The sequence below is a fragment of the Charadrius vociferus genome, unplaced genomic scaffold, assembly GCF_000708025.1.
Source record: "Charadrius vociferus isolate BGI_N301 unplaced genomic scaffold, ASM70802v2 scaffold196, whole genome shotgun sequence".
Classification (NCBI taxonomy): Eukaryota; Metazoa; Chordata; class Aves; order Charadriiformes; family Charadriidae; genus Charadrius; species Charadrius vociferus.
In genome coordinates, this window is record NW_009648953.1 from 652,562 (window position 1) to 655,866 (window position 3,305).

The window sequence follows — 3,305 nt, forward strand, 5'->3', positions numbered from 1 at the left end:
AGCGCCTTGCCCTCCCAGGCGGCATCCCGCTGGGTCTGGGGGGCGGTAGGCGGCCTGCCCGTGGGGGGTACGAGCTGCCCAGGGCCTGGGTGGGTTTTGGGGGGAGGGGGGGTGTCGTTCCTTTCTTCTGCTTGTTTGGAAAGATGGCATAAGAGAGTGGTGTGGGTTTTGTTTGGTTTTTTTTTTTCTTTTTCTTTTTTTTTTTTTTTTTCTTTTAAATATCGTTTGTTTGCTTTGTGCTTTGGAAGTCCCACGAATGTTAATTCTGGTCTTTCCTGCCGGCTTCGGAGGGCGACAGGGTGGTGTTAAGGAAGTTTATTTTGAACTTAAGGTGTCTTATTTTGACCTTAAGTGAAGGGATAAGGGAGAATGCTGAAAGCTTAACAAAAGCTTATTCAAAATACCGGCTAGCTGAAGGTAAATAGTGCTAAACAAGCAGACAAGGCAGTCTAACACACTAAAAGCAGTCCTCTTCCTTTCTTAAAGGCTTGTGCATTGCTGTCTTGAGTTCTGCGGTTTATCTTGCCTCTTAGTTTTTGCTCCCCCTCCACTACAAATTTAATGTAGTATTCTCAGAATAATTAGAAGACTAATTTGTAAGGATAAACTCCTAGTTGTGTACTCTTCTAGTCTAGGGACATTGCCAGTTTTGAATATAAAAAGGACAGGAGGAAGAAAGAAAAAGAGGGAAAACAAAGTCTTTCATCGTCATCTCTGTGCTGTAAATAAGTGAAAAGTGTTGTCCTCTGCCAGAAGATCATCTTCTAGAAAACTAGCTGAGATTGAAAAGCTCTGAGGAATGGGTAATTTCAATAGTAAATGCTATGTAAAAAAATAGGTGATTGTAAGGTCAAAACCAGGTCTTAGCTTTAAAAAGACTTGGTATCTTGGACAAGTAAGATCTATATTTACATATGTTGACATGAAGCAAGTAATAAATCTCGTGCTTGGGGCTGCGAACTGATTACCCAAGGAAGGAACTTTTCCCACAGCGTTGCACAACTGGCAGTGTTTTGCTTGCCTGGGGAGAACTCTGTTATCTGCTGTTGCCTGGTGGGAGGGGAAGGAGAGGCAGGGATGGAGAATGAGCTCTCGTGTTTGACCGACAGACCGCATGGTTCACAGGCCTGTAAGGACCATGGTGCTGGGAAATCTGAGTGCCTTGGGTTCCTTTCTTCTCTTCATGCAGCTTGTGTGGGGGACAAGCCCTGAGCAGTTTTACTGCTGCCTGAAAGGGAGTAGCACCGTGTGGTACTTGTGTGGGTGCTGAGTTTTCATTCATTGATGTTGAGACATGGCCTGGGAGCTTAGGTGGATATAGTTTCAAGACTACTTGCGAAGATGCTTCTTCCAGGCTCAGCCTTGTCTTCCCACAGCTCCTGCTGAGGTGATTTTTTTTCTCTCTGCGTGAACCCAAGCAGCATGTCCCTATGAAAAGGTGCTGCTGGACCTGGGCGGGCTGTCCTAGCTGGAGTAATGGGAGCGTGGCTCAGCTGCCCCCGGGCTGTGTAGATGCAGTTGGTCTCAGACGTTCTATAGACTTGCTGCATTTCTCCTGGATGAGAATGGAGGCGTTCAAGTGTGGCGTAGGATAAACGTGACTCCAGTGTCTCAAAGGTGTAATAGCTGGGTCCCTGTTACTCAGAGGATCTCTGTGCCATACTCTGTTTTGGAGGTCAGATGTGGCCTCAATTTCTGTGATGGTTAATGTATCCGGTGGTAGCTGGCATCTATTTGTCAGTCAGGCATGTATCATCATTGAGAGAACAGGAAGGAAGAATTCTTACAGTGAAAGTTGTCTTGATGAAACCTTTAAAAGTTGTTAGGAGGAAGAGCAGAAATTTGGATGAGAGAGTCTGGGCAATGACTTTGAATTTCTCCAAGTGAGATTATGATGCTGATCTTGAAAAATCTTCTGTCAGATTTACAAATCATTATGAAAAGCACCTGTGGATGCAAAAGAACACAAAGGCATTATGTTCTGTCTTATTTCAGCTCTGATTCTTTGGGGGAAAAGGAGTGGTGGGTTATTTTACCTCTCCTCAGCATTCAGAATGTGTGTGGTTAAATGTCTTCTGAAAATACAGTTCCCACCAACTGATTTGTCTAGCTGTCTTAAGCCAGCTAGCATGAACAGAATCAAGTTCTGCCTTCAGAATAGACAGCATATCTTTCTCAACACTACTCGCTCGGTTGCATGGACGCAAATGTTTGCGTAGCTGCTTTGTGAGCTGTGGCAGGGAAATCTGGCTGAAAAGACGTCTGCCAAGAAAACAGAAGGGAGGCATGGAGAGAGATTCGCCACCTCGCTGCCCAGCAGGTTTGTTCCTGGACTTGGTTTGCAGAAACAGCCCCTCAGCCACACCAGCGCAGCTGAGGCACTGGAGTAGTGTGGCATGAGCCAGCACTGAGAAACCGTGTGTCTATCCTAGCCTTTCCTCAGTACTGGTAATATCTGGTGTCTTGTAATTTAGGCAGATATCACCCATGCGCTTACAGGTAGGGACATGAAAATATGACTTGCCACATGCTGTACTAATGAGTTAGTGACCAATGGAGCTATAATATAGGGCTTGAGAATGAACAGGGAGGGAGTCTAGCTGTTAGATTTTAGCACTGTCCTCACAGTTATTTTCCTTTTTCCAGCTTTGCAAGTCCACTCTTGGGTATATTCTTTCAATAACATCTTAAAGAGGAAGTGAGATCCAAAACCATTCCACACCAGTAGCCAAATGCTGCACTTGACTTAATCACCAGTTTATGGCCAGCCAAGTAGCAGTGGAAAGTTAGCTTATTTATGACAACTCTGTAGTGCACTGCACATGTAAAAGGCGCAGAATGGTCTTTAACATGGGAGTGCTGGAAGTTGGTAGATCCTGGGTGAACTCCATTGGTGATGGGCGCTGAAGAGGCATCTGCTAGGAGGGAAACAAAATAGTGGGTTGGAGGATTACCACAAGGGTACTGGGAGAATGAGAGTAAAAAGACATTTCTGAGCATAGAAGGTGTCAAGGAATGTACGGGTGATGAGATGGGTAGCAATGTCAAACAAATTGGGGAAGGAATGGCATAGGGTTGTTCTGTTGAATTCCAGCCATTTGGGGAACAGAGCTGTGTTTTATACAAGTGTTTTAATTAAATTATGTTTTGTTTTCTCCTCCCTTCCCACCTTCTTCTGTTTCAGTGAGAAGAAAAATGACCTAAGCACCATCCAGCCTTTGTGGCCAAGGGCAGGAGCAGGGGTGGGGCTGCCAGGAGGATGGCTTTGCCTGGAAGCTTACGGAGGCAGCCTGCAAACAGAGGCC

The 3,305-nt window shown here is 45.4% G+C and overlaps 1 protein-coding gene across 1 annotated transcript in view; it reads left to right on the forward strand.

The window, feature by feature from the left end:
- SLC37A3 (solute carrier family 37, member 3) overlaps positions 1 to 3,305 on the forward strand; it is a 24,248-nt gene that overhangs the window by 1,815 nt on the left and 19,128 nt on the right. The gene's annotated exons all lie outside the window — the stretch shown is intronic.